The following is a 13,712-nucleotide window of genomic DNA, read 5'->3' as shown; positions in this document are numbered from 1 at the left end:
CGCACGAGGGCACACACGCGCAGCCGGTTTGGGTTCCGTGTAAGGTCACCAAGCACAATGCCAAGCGTTGGCTGGAGTGATGTAAAGCTCGCCTCCATTGGACTCTGGGGTAGTGGAAACGCGTTCTCTGGAGTGATGAATCACGCTTCACCATCTTGCAGTGTGACTGATTAACCTGGGTTTGGTGGATACCAGGAGAACACTACCTGCCCGAATGCATAGTGCCAACTGTAAAGCTTGGCGGAGGAGGTATAATGGTCTGGGGCTGTTGTTCATGGTTCGGACTAAGTCCCTTAGTTCCAGTGAAGGGAAATCTTAACGCTATAGCATACAATGACATTCTAGACGATTCTGTGCTTCCAACTTTGTGGCAAGTTTGGGGAAGGCCCTTTCTTGTTTCAGCATGACAATGCCACCGTGCACAAAGCGAGGTCCATACAGATATGGTTTGTCGAGTTCGGTGCGGAAGAACTTGACTGGCCTGCACAGAGCCCTAACCTCAACCCCATTGAACACCTTTGGGATGAATTGGAACGCCATCGGCGAGCCAGGTCTAATTGCCCAACATCAGTGCCAGACCTCACTAATGCTCTTGTGACTGAATTGAATCAAGTCCCCGCAGCAATGTTCCAACATCTAGTGGAAAGACTTCCCAAAAGAATGGAGGCTGTTATAGCAGCATTTTAATGCCCATGATTTTGGAATGAGCTGTTTGACGAGCAAGTGTCCAGATACTTTTGGTCATGTAGTGTATGTATTTTGCTCCTGTGTAGGGAGGTGTGCCCCTTTCTGTCTAATGGCTGGAGTGATGGAAGCATGTGTAACTAGTCTGAGTTCAAGACCAAGAGAGTTGTTTCTGTCTGTCCTTTCTGCAGTTAGCCTAGCACCAGCGAAAGCTGTCTGAGAAACATTCAAAACATTAATTTGATACTCAAAAAGACAAATTGCTCAAGACACAAATACAATCTAATTCCTTTATACACACCTACATTCTCTCACTGATCTCAAAACCATTCTGTTATGTCTCTTAAAATGTGGACTTTTCTCTGAGAGTTCAAGACAAACCCCAGAACCTCAGAGGAATTGAATTTCCTCTCGTCCAGAGAAAATAAATAACGCTCTTGTCTGGGAGTGACCAGCGTTTCTCCCAGACTTTGATGGTGTGTCAGGTTACAGTGGGTTACGGCGCCCCCCTGGCCTCCTGACGGGAGCAGACAGGTTGTGTCTGGCCTGGTGAAAGAACTTCCTACTGATGACATCACACAGCTGGCACAGAATGACACACATAACAGCCCATGGTTCCCTCATACCAGTAGTCTACAGAGAGATGGGTTAGCTGGCAGCATCACGAAAATTATGTGTGCACTTACATGGGGCAGGAATCAGTACGTTGTTGTGATTCTGGATGGCTAAGAAGAATGACAAGAAACTGCCATGTGGAGAATCGGAAGTGGCTCGTTTCAGCTCGTTTCATCTTGTTCTTGATACCATGTCTTGTTTTGAAGTGTTTTGACTGATTTCATGTCAATGTTAATATAACAAAAGTAGCTAGCTAGCTAACCATGTTTATTTATGTGTTCAATAAACATTGGAGACAAAATATAGCTTAGATGTCAACAATCTAAGCCAACCTCATCTGTTTTGCCCCACAGATTTTGTTCCTCAACAACCAACCCATCTATAAAGACAGGGCAATAATCACAAGTTGATTCCCACCCAACATCATGCACCTGGTTGGTCATTATTGGGAACTATTGTTAAATTACTGTTGTTTTACATATAATTAAAACAGTCGCTTTCACAAAAAGCTCATGTTAAAATAAGAATTGACTGTGCGGAGCTGTTTTGTGGACAGAGGATAGCCTTCAGTGTGGTGAGTCTATGGGGTGAGTGTGTATTTCACCACAGTCTGTGTGTGGGTCGACAGAGCAACACGTGAAGTGAGCCACTCCAGTCATTACAGCAGGAGAGGCATGACAACATTATACTGGAGTTAATCCTTTAAGAGGGTGAAGGGAGTGAGGAGGGGTGGAGGGCCCTCGAAGGGTGTAATGATTCATTCAGAGGCGAGAGAGAGAATCCAGGATTGGCCACTCCATATGGGGAATTAATTGAGAATACTGCCACCTGCTGCTTGTTTTAGGCATACTGTTTTGAGGTCAGAGGTGGGGTTGACTTTCCTTGATGGGCGGAACAGTGGCCATATTGAATATACCCATGAGTGATCCAGTCAAGTTGCCGTGGTCTGAGAGGCTTTTAACAGTTCTGGTCATTCTATTTCTATGGTCTCACACACATTGCACTGACTGGAGTATGAGGCAGTCCCCATTCTGGGTGACCCTACTCTGACCTTTACAGTGCTCAGTCAGTGTTCTGCAGACAGAACCTTGTTTGGAATGTGTTGCCCAGCAACGGTCTCTGTAAACACTGCACCTGGCAAGTCCAACAGGAAACCACTACGGGCTCCACTCTGGAAAAGCTGCGGGTGGAACTACACATACACGCACTAACACACACGCACAATGAGCAAGTTTAATTGTTTTTAGCTGTAGACAAAAATCTACTTCTCTTGTTTTGAAAGGTACCAACTTGAAAGACATTAAAAACATATTCTATCATCTTGCAAAAGATTAGGCACCTCTCTACACTCTACACTATGCCAGGTCGCAATTGTAAATAAGAACTTGTTCTCAACTTGCCTACCTGGTTAAATAAAGGTGAAATAAAAATAATAAAATTGTGTTGCTTCCTGATCTTTCTCACCACGTCCAATCCTTCCTAATTCAAAACGATCTTCAACCAATTAACTCTCCGTCGGATTGACATCAACCCAGTGAAAGGCTGCCCAATCTGTGTCATTGCTGCTCTCCAAACGCTGCCCCACACACAGGCACGCACACACACACACACGCACACACAGCCTCTCTCACCTGTCCCATTAATTTCCTGTTATTGTTGGGGGTTGAGCTGAAGCCCCAGATTACGTCCAAAATGGCACCCTATTCCCTATGTAGTGCACTACTTTTGATCATAGCCCATAGGGCTCTCATCAAAAATAGTGCACTACGTAGGGAATAGCGTGTCACTTGGGACGTAGCCTCAGTATTGATCCTGCACCCTGGGAGAAGATAAGGTGGGAATCCAGATGGATTCCATATCTATTATCTAATGGAATCCCTCCTCCTAGAAAGAGCTATGGATTTTCTGCCATTGAACCTGTGTGTGTCTGGGAGAGAGAGAGTGTGTGTGTGTGTGTGTGTGTGTGTGTGTGTGTGTGTGTGTGTGTGTGTGTGTGTGTGTGTGTGTGTGTGTGTGTGTGTGAGTGTGTGTGTGTGTGTGTGTGTGTGTGTGAGTGTAGCTAGTTGGATTACTGCACCAGGCACAATATGGAGGACATAGGCCCAGCGGATTTACTAAGAGATCCTGTAGTGGGGTTGTTTGAGAAACACATAGCCTGAATGTGTATTGACCTGCATAGAGCACACAAAATGGCCACTGCCCAGTGCACAGGGAGGATGGACTGAACTCAGAATATATCACACACACAGGCACACACACAGACACACAGTCTGTCTCTCTCTGTCCGTCTGCATGGATACTGTAAAGCAGACATCTGTCTGCTTGCGTCAGAGCAGAGGAAACTGTGCAGATCATATATTTCAAATTTAAAACAGAGACATGTAAACACAACCTGACCCTGCCCAGTTAACATCCCGTATTTTATTTGTAACATCCAACCCAACCGGCAGTAGGTAAAATAGAATCTCATCCCAAACCAGGAGCACCTATTATTGTATGGTAGGTCTCTATCCCATAGTAACCATGCGTTTCCATGGAAACCATATTCTCATCTGGCATTGGAGTGCTGGAGAGCTCCTCCCTGCCTTCTGCTGTACAGTTTACAGGCACACATACGGACACAAACGCACACACGGACACAAGCGCACAAACACACATGCACACACACACACACACACACACACACACACACACACACACACACACACACACACACACACACACACACACACACACACACACACACACACACACACACACACACACACACACACACACACACACACACACAGGTTTGAGGTTTAAAGGCCCAATGCAGTCAAAAATGTGATATTCCTGTGTTTTATATGTATTTCCACACTATGAGGTTGGAATAATACTGTTAAATTGTGAAAATTATGATTATGCCCTTTTAGTGTAAGAGCTGTTTGAAAATACCAATTGAAATATCAGTCTGTTTTGGTGGGAGGGAGTTTTGGCCTTCCATGGTGACATCACCATGCAGTAAATTAGTTAATAGACCATAAGAAAGAGAGTTCCAAAGCTCTCTACCAATAAAAGCACATTTTCAGTTTCCCCCTTCCCACTCATCAACTCCCATAAAGTCCTGGCAAAATTCTTGCCTGAGAAATTCCTATTTGCTAAGATATTTTTGTTCATTTTTAGAAAACAATCACAGTATTTTGGCATTTTATTAGGATCCCCATTAGGTGTTGCGAAAGCAGCAGCTATTGTTCCTGATGTTCACACAAAACATGAAACATGACATAATACAGAACATAACAGACAGCTCAAGGACAGAACTACATCAATTTAAAAAAAGGCAAACAGCCTACATATCAATACATACACACAAACAATCTATTCTAGGTCAAATAGGGGAGAGGCGTTGTGCCGTGAGGTGTTGCTTTATCTGTTTTTAAAACCAGGTTTGCTGTTCATTTGAGCAATATGAGATGGAAGGGATTCCAATGTAATAACGGCTCTATATGATACTGTACGCTTTCTTCCATTTGTTCTGGATTTGGGGACTGTGAAAAGACCCCTGGTGGCATGTCTGGTGGGATAAGTGTGTGTGTCAGAGCTGTGTGTAAGTTGACTATGCAAACAATTTGGAATTTTCAACACATTGTTTCTTATAAAAAAAGAAGTAATGCAGTCAGTTTCTCCTCAACTCTTGGCCAAGAGAGACTGGCAGCATAGTATTTATATTAGACCTCTGATTACAATGAAGAGCAAGACGTGCTGCGCTGATCTGGGCCAGCTGCAGCTTAACTAGGTATTTCCTTGCAGCACTCGACCACACGACTGCACAATAATCAAAACATGACAAAACTAGAGCCTGCAGGACTTGCTTTGTGGAGTGTGGTGTCAAAAAAGCAGCAGTACATAATTGTTACCCAGAAATTATTTGATATTGAGATAAAAACGGCTGCATTGGACCTTTAAGTCTCCCCTGACAATAGCTCACAGCTTGCATGGAGCGAATGAAATGAGCACCAGAAACACCTTCGCCCAGCAAACTGTTACATCAGCCCTCTCTCTCTCTACGTTCCAAATGGCACCCTACACCCTTTGGGCCCTGATCAAAAGTAGTGCACTATATAGGGAATAGGGTGCCATTTGGGAGGCATCCTCTCTCTCTAGCAGAGTCCTCCTGCTTACATCTGCTCACATTGTTAGCCTCAGAGAGAGCTCCCTGCTGGTTAGGGCTCAACACAAAACTCTACCTCTCATTCTGTTTCTCTCAATCTCCGTTTCTTTCTCTCTCTTTGACTTACACAAAACACACCTGCTTTTTCTTGCTTTTTCTCCGTCTGTCTCTGTTTCTGTCTCTATTTCGCTCTCATTGTCTGTCTACCTCGCTTTATCTCTCTCTCTCCCACGTTTCTTTCTTTTCCACAGAGCAGTTGGAGGAGGATGACGAGGATAAAGGATAATGGTAATGATGAAGGTAGTGATGATGCTGCTAAAGTTTTGATAGGGTTATGACAATACAATTATCTTACTCAATGACTATTTTCCTCTTGAGGACAGTCTGTATACATGTACAGGGCATTGGACATAGAGAACTCATGCCCATCTGCAATGACGGCCTGTCCAAGAGACAAATAAAAAGCAAAGGCAGACAGTATGAATGGACTAAAATCCAGACAACAGTTCCAATTGTTCTATTTGTTCTACCCAGTTCTACTAGGTCATTGTAGACATGAAGGTTTCATGGTGAGAGAAGAGGGTGGCAGGTAACCTAGCAGTTAAGAGCGTTAGACCAGTAAATGAAAGGTTGCTGGTTTGAATCTCCAAGCCAACTTGGTGAAAAATCTGTTGATGTGTCCTTGAGCAAGACACTTAACCCTAAGTGCTCCTGTAAGTCGCTCTGGATAAGAGTGTCCGCTAAACGACTAAAATGTAAGAGAACAGGAGATTTATATTTTCTTGTCTGACAACAGAAGGTGAAGGGGTAATGAAATGCAAAGGAACATCATATTGGAATGCCCCTCGTGTCTGTTTTTGCCGATACAACCTTGCATGTAAAATACTCCTAAGTGGCATAATTACTAGTACAACCTTCGGCAGGTCGCACACGCTTGTCCCCCATTAGAGTCAATGTAAGCGTTTTTGACCAACACAAGGACAGTGTGTGTCAAGGGCAATCTATTCAGTCAGGAAACCCATTTGCTGGTGGGGAGAGCTGTCTTTCACTCTCTCTTTAACTTCCTCGCTCTCCCCTCTCTCTCCGACTACTCTCTCTCAGGGGGACTGTCACAGTCTCTTTGCTGTCCTGCCATATGTGAAGTCTTTACCAGCCTTAGCCCAGGAACAGCCCCAGCCTCAGGGCGTATGATATAAGAGCTTTCATTTATTAACGATTATATCAGAAACACAAACCAGACCAAGGAGGTCCGGTTTCTGCTGACTGAAAGACAGAGACGGAGAGATAGATATATATACAGTACCAGTCAAAAGTTGCACACACCTACTCATTCAAGGGTTTTTCTTTATTGTTTACTATTTTCGACATTATAGAATAATTGTGAAGACATCAAAACTATGAAAAAGCACATATGGAATCATATAGTAACCCAAAAGTGTTAAACAAATCAAAATATATTTTATATTTGAGATTCTTCAAAGTAGCCACGTGTCACGGGAGTCATTGGAAGTAGACCAAGGTGCAGCGTCGTGAGCGTACATTTTCTTTTATTTAAATAAAATGTCGCCAACAAAACAAGAAATAACAAAACAACCGTGAAGCTTAACAAGTGCCACAAACAAAGTTAACTACCCACACTGAAAGGAGGGGAAAAGGGCTACCTAAGTATGATTCCCAATCAGAGACAACGATAGACAGCTGTCCCTGATTGAGAACTATACCCGGCCAACACATAGAAACACAAATCATAGAAATAAAGGACATAGAATGCCCACCCAAATAACACCCTGACCAAACCAAAAAGAGACATAAAAAAGTCTCTCTAAGGTCAGGGCGTGACACCACGCTTTGCCTTGATGACAGCTTTGCACACTCTTGGCATTCTCTCAACCAGCTTCATGAGGTAGTCACCTGGAATGCCTTTCAAATAACAGGTGTGCCTTGTTAAAAGTTAATTTGTGGAATTTCTTTCCTTCATAATGCGTTTGAGCCAATCAGTTGTGTTGTGACAAGGTAGGGGTGGTGTACAGAAGATAGGCCTATTTGGTAAAAGACAAAGTGTCACGCCTTGGTCTTAGTATTTTGTGTTTTCTTTATTTGTTTGGTCAGGCCAGGGTGTGACATGGGTTATTGTGGTGTGTTTTTTGTCTTGGGGTTTTGTGGGGTGACTAATTAGTCTATGGCTGCCTGAGGCGGTTCTCAATCAGAGTCAGGTGATATATCGTTGTCTCTGATTGGGAACCATATTTAGGCAGCCATATTCTGTGAGTGTTTTCGTGGGTGATTGTTCCTGTCTCTGTGTCGTTGTTCACCAGACAGGCTGTATAGGTTTTCACGTTCCGTTTGTTGTTTTGTATATATATAGTTATTTCATGTATCGTCTATTCTTCATTAAAGAACATGAGTAACCACCACGCTGCATTTTGGTCCGACTCTCCTTCAACAGACGAACGCCGTTACACAAAGTCCATATTATGGCAAGAACAGCTCAAATAAGCAAAGATAAATGATAGTCCATCATTAAGACATGAAGGTCAGTCAATACGGAATTTTGAACGTTTCTTCAAGTGCAGTTGCAAAAAAACATCAAGTGCTATGATGAAACTGTCTCTCATGAGGACCGCCACAGGAAAGCAAGACCCAGAGTTACCTCTGCTGCAGAGGAAAAGCTCATTAGTGCTACCAGCCTCAGAAATTGCAGCCCAAATAAATGCTTTACAGAGTTCAAGTAACAGACACATCTCAACATCAACTGTTCAGAGGATTGCTGCAAAGATACCACTACTAAAGGAAACCACTACTAAAGAGACTTTCTTGGGCCAAGAAACACGAGCAATGGACATTAGATAAGCATTTCGCGATACCCGCAAAAACATCTGCTAAATATGTGTATGTGACCAATACAATTCAATTTGATTTAGACCGGTGGAAATCTGTCCTTTGGTCTAATGAGTCCAAATTTGAGATTTGTCTTTCCAACTGCCGTGTCTTTGTGAGACGCAGAGTAGGTGAACGGATGATCACCGCATGTGTGGTTCCCACCGTGAAGCATGGAGGAGGTGTGATGGTGTAGGGGTGCTTTACTGGTGACACTGTCTGTGATTTATTTAGAACTCAAGGCACACTTAACCAGCATGGCTACCACAGCATTCTGCAGCAATACACAATCCCATCTGGTTTGCGCTTAGTGGGACTATCATTTGTTTTTCAACAGGACAATGACCCAACACACCTCCAGGCTGTATAAGGGCTATTTGACCAAGAAGGAGAGTGATGGAGTGCTGCATCAGATGACCTGGCCTCCACAATCACCTGACCTCAACCCAGTTGAGATGGTTTAGGATGAGTTGGACCGCAGTACTCAGCATATGTGGGAACTCCTTCAAGACTGTTGGAAAAGCATTCCAGGTGAAGCTGGCTGAGAGAATGCCAAAAGTGTGCAAAGCTGTCATCAAGGCAAAGGGTGGCTACTTTGAAAAATATAAAATATAAAACATATTTTGATTTGTTAAACACTTTTCTTGGTTACTACATGATTCCATATGTGTTATTTCATCAGTTTGATATCTTCACTACTATTCTACAATGTAGAAAATTGTAAAGTTAAATAAAAACCCTGGAATGAGTAGGTGTGTCCAACATTTGACTGGTACTGTATGTATCCCTCTTGGGAAGAGGGACTGTTGTTTTATCTTAGGAACAGGGACCAGTGTAACATCTGAAAACCTTGAGGGCCAGGTCCTGCTACTAATCTGATGCTAAACCCCTGGTGCAGATCTGGAGAGGAAGAGGGAGGAGGCCCAACTCAATTCCACACATCTGGATGTGATGACTGTTATGAGGAAATACACACAGAACGGCATGAAACTGTACCTGAAGACCAAGTTACATCATAACTCACTCATGACATTCAGTCCAAACACAACAATGACACAAAACAGTCAGATTTTCCAAAGCTTAAAAATATCTCAATATTGCCAAGCCAAACTTGTGTTGAACCAACCAAGATAATGATAGCAAATTGTCCAGGATACAGAACAGAGTGGCGCGGAGGCTAAAGACAACAGCGGCAGTGTAATGGAGTTCTGCTAAAAGGCATATATCACTTGTATTATTATTATACGTTACTAAAAATTCTGATTATGAATTTATCACATAAACTGTATATTCAGAATGATTTATCAATACCCTCTCCGAAACTTTGTGTTCTGATTGGTGTCCTGATAAACGTCTCTCCTTGCTGTCCTCTCCTCCGTATCTCGGCAATGGACCCACGAGCCCCTGCCAGCTCATTTGAATAAATCAGCATCTAGATGTGGCAGCTACTAGACAGTGTGGGGCGGAGACACACTCAGAGCACTGCAACAGAAACCAGGCCACCAACCCAGAGCAGAGAAGGAGGCTGGGCTGTGATGAAACTGTTACTAATGACACTGTCTGACCAGAATGTGTGTGTGCGCAGAGCCGGACCTAGCCTTTTGGGGTCCCTAAGCACAATATTGAAGCAAATTTCCTGCAATTCTACACATTTTGCCCTTACTCATGCCAAGTTAATACGATATCAGAGTCAGAGGGACAAATTCAATCAAATGTGGGCCCCCTAGAGGTCAGGGCCCCCTGCGCACGTGCCCTGCGTGCCCTTTCGGTATGCAGACTAACTTACCAATCTAAAATGGTTTAGTTGAAATGGTCTCATTGAGTGACTGTCAGTGACTGACAACAAGAGGTAAACTGCTGATGCACAACCAAGTTGAGACCCCGACTGAGTCCCCCCCCCCCCTCTTTTGCCCTCAGAACAGCCTCAATTCGTCGGGGCACGGACTCTACAATGTGTCGAAAGCGTTCCACAGGGATGCTGGCCCATGTTGACTCCAAAGCTTCCTACAGTTGTGTCATGTTGGCTGGATGACCTTTGAGTGGTGGACCATTCTTGATACACACAGGAAACTGTTGAGCGTGGAAAACCCAGCAGCGTTGCAGTTCTTGACACACTCAAACCAGTGTGCCTGGTGCTTAATACCATACCCCGTTTAAAGGCACTTTAATCTTTTGTCTTGCTCATTCTCCCTCTGAATGGCTGACATACACAATCCACGTCTCAAGGCATAAGAATCCTTCTTCATTAACTTGTCTTCTCCCTTTCATCTACTGAAGTGGATTTGACAAGTGACATCAATAAGGGATCATAGCCATCACCTGGTCAGTCTATGTCATGGAAAGAGCATGTTTTGTACACTCAGTGGTCACGGGCAGCTAGGGCTTAGTTGATAGGGCTGGCTCTGTCTGTGTGTGTGTGTCCTGAGTGCATGAAGGGTGACACTAAAAAGAGAGAAAAGAGGCAAAAAAAAAGGTTCCAAATAAAAGGGCAATATGACAAAGAACATTTAGAAGCATTGCCTTATTCTAGAGGAAAAACAGGCCTACACACCCTCCACCAGGTTACATAATAATCTAACACCACACACATTTCAACACAAGGAACCATGCACAAATACAGCAGTGAGTTCCGAGCAACATCAGGCATTCTCCCTGTTCTAAGTAAAATGGTAAGATGGCCCCTGTCACTGTGTTGTGTGTCACGCAGTGATGATGTCACAGAGCCCGAGGCCCCTGGCAGTGTGCTAAGTCCTGACACTGCAGCTGTTTACACTTCCCTGCAGAGAGAGTATCTCAACCAGACCACAGTTTATATAATACTTAGGTGGGGGGTTGTGCACGCGTCTGTCAGTTTCACAGAGAAGATCAGTATTGTCCTTCTACATCCCTCTATCCTCTAAATCAGCATGATCCTTCTCATTGTTAATGGGCCTTTGTTTTGAAATGAATATTAAGCAGTCTGGCAGATTTCAAGAATGAAAACGAAACAAGCCAATTGCAACGCATCTTGTCCAGTCAAGTGGAGGCTACTACTACTACTACCACAATAATCAGGATTCAGGTGGAAGCATTTAGTTGTGGTCTGATGATCCCACCATTTAAACGCACTTTTGATGTTTCTTCCTTGTTTTTCCAGAGCACTTATGCATCAGTAGTTTTGTGAAAAACACGGACTCTGAGACAATATTAGAAACGGTGGCCTCCGGGCAGTCTTTTGATGCTGAACGCCAGAGAGGGAGAGAGAGATGGGGGCGGGGGGCGGGGTCAAGCAAGAGAGAGAAAGAGGGAGGGAGAGAGAGAAAGAGGGAGAGAGCGTGAGAGACAGGCCATTGATAGCGTGCTACTCTCACCACTATAGCTAACACTGATGATGCTGGTCTTCAGCTGGGCTTGAGGATTCATAGAAATGCCGCTTTTTTCTCCACAATGGCAATATTTATGTTCAATCAGTCTTCATTATACTTTTCTCTTGTTATAGAGAAGCTTGTTAGAGACGTATTACAGAATCCAGCCACGCTTTACATTAAGTTGCAGAGATACCATTTCAATATAGGGAATTGTATATTTAATGTTATAAACTGGGTGGTTTGATCCCTGAATGCTGACTGGCTGAAATGAGACCGTATACCACGGGTATGACAAAAAAATAACTTTTTACTGTTCTAATTACGTTGGTAACCAGTTAATAATAGCACATTGGGGGTTTGTGGTATATTGGCCATATACTATACCCCCTTGTTCCTTAATGCTTAATTATAATTACTTCTGTACCTGCACTGTTATTATTTAGCAACCGATTGGATAGAGAATGTCATGCTATCTGCAGTTACCATACACAGCTAAGGACTGCCGTATGGTTGGCTACAAAATGAGTGATTGAGTAGACCTAACAAGCCTACAGTGCACACAGAGAACCAAGTGTAAAGTGTTGTGTCATAAGCACTGAATGTCAATATAAACCCTCACATCTCAGTCAACAACAACATTACTGTATTTATTAAGGCACCTTTTCATTCCATTGGAGCTGGTTTGTGTGATGTGTCTTCTGCATCATCAGATGTGTAAGGAAGATAGTAAGAGGGTTGAATGTGGTAGGAGTAAACACCAACTCTCTATTCATAGCTGTTGTTTCTCCTGGAATAGCTACGCCTGCAGCGGTCTAACCATGCATACGTTTCCTTAGTTAGAGGAAATATGAACTATTCACAAGTTGTTCACTTCCTGCCACACACACCCACACGTTTGGTATTGTTATCGTTGTGTGGATCTAAAATGTATTTCCATTCAAAATCCTATTTTCCCTAACCACTAACTCAACCCCTAACCCCTAACGCTAACCCCAAACCCTAACCCTAACCTCTAACCCTAACACCATCCCCTAACTCATAACCCCTAACCCCTAACGCTAACCCCAAACCCTAACCCTAACCTCTAACCCTAACACCATCCCCTAACTCATAACCCCTAAACCCTCAACCCTAACTCCTAAACCTAAAATAGCCTTGTGGGGACCTGGGAAACACACACTCACACTCGTTTATGAATGAAAAGCATCCAAAATGAACAGATGAGTAACACATTCTGTACGCCAAGGTCCATGAATTAGCTTTGCTTTGAGGCTAAAGTGAAGTGTTGAGATTTCTTCATTAAGTAACTTCAAGTCAAATTTGAGGACTTTGTAATTAAACACAAACTTCTGACTGTATAGTTGAGTGTCAACTTCCACAGTCCTCTTCTCTCATCTCTCTCCTATCCATATTTCATAAGCACTTCTCACCATTCATTCCATCTCCATCTCTGTTTCGTGCTGTCACAGTCCACTGCACAACAGGGAGAAGCTTATTCTGTGGGATTCTGCTTGATTATTAATGCTTTTAAGTGTGTCCCAAATGGCACACTATTCCCTATTCAGTGCACTATTTTTGACCAGGGCTCACAGGGCTCTGGTAAAAAGTAGTGCAATATACTGTATAGTAGAAATAGTGTCATTTGGGAATCATACCTTCTCAGTACAGTCATAATCCATTTACACTGGTTGAAATACTGATGGAAATCACATTCAATCTTGTTGCATGGAATTCCATAAAACATTCACCATATATGTCCAAATACACTTAATCAGGTTGAACAACCCTGAAGAAGGCACAGCATGCCAGAAACGTTGTTTTCATCACAGTGATAAAAGAATGGGAGAGCAGTAGTGGGATTCTCCCCTGTTCCTTATGATAATTATCTGGCAGTTTTCAATTTGTCAATTTGTTACAAATGTGCATCTTTAGCTCCTATACTTAGGGCCAATACTTTTTCATGACCAGCTGCCTTAGTTATTAACCCTCTACTTTTGCCTGGGCAGGTCACATGACCTAGAAAAACTCCTGGCCCT

Source organism: Oncorhynchus keta, chromosome 2 (assembly GCF_023373465.1).
Source record: "Oncorhynchus keta strain PuntledgeMale-10-30-2019 chromosome 2, Oket_V2, whole genome shotgun sequence".
Lineage (NCBI taxonomy): Eukaryota > Metazoa > Chordata > Actinopteri > Salmoniformes > Salmonidae > Oncorhynchus > Oncorhynchus keta.
This window is presented reverse-complemented; position numbering follows the sequence as displayed.